We start from the raw sequence: 385 nt of genomic DNA, 5'->3' as shown, positions 1-385 counted from the left end.
TATTGTCTTTTGTTATTGATACCAGGGTCTTCAAGGTGTGTGTGTGTGTGTGTGTGTGTGTGTGTGTGTGTGTACACACACACTTTCACTCAAGGTCACACTGCCTGAGTCGGATCTGAACACAGTGACACTCAGGAGAAGACGGTCAAAGCAAGGAAACTGTCTTGAGTCTTAAGTTCTTTTTGCAGTTTTTGTATTAAAACAATGTGTCTAGTAAAATATTCCATTGTGCATCTTTTGTTATCAGTGAAAAGCAAAATGAATAGAAAGTAAACAAGTTTGAGGTAAGTTGGTGTAACTGAGTACATGAATGAGGTTAAGAGTGAATCGTTCAATAAAAGCAATGATTAACTTTGTTGAACAAGTAGTAGTGAAAATGAGGAAA

This window comes from Genypterus blacodes, unplaced genomic scaffold, assembly GCF_046128005.1.
Source record: "Genypterus blacodes isolate CSIRO-AG114 ecotype Tasmania unplaced genomic scaffold, CSIRO-AGI_Gbla_v1 ptg000240l_1, whole genome shotgun sequence".
Taxonomy (NCBI): domain Eukaryota; kingdom Metazoa; phylum Chordata; class Actinopteri; order Ophidiiformes; family Ophidiidae; genus Genypterus; species Genypterus blacodes.
Note: the sequence above shows the minus strand (reverse complement) of the source record.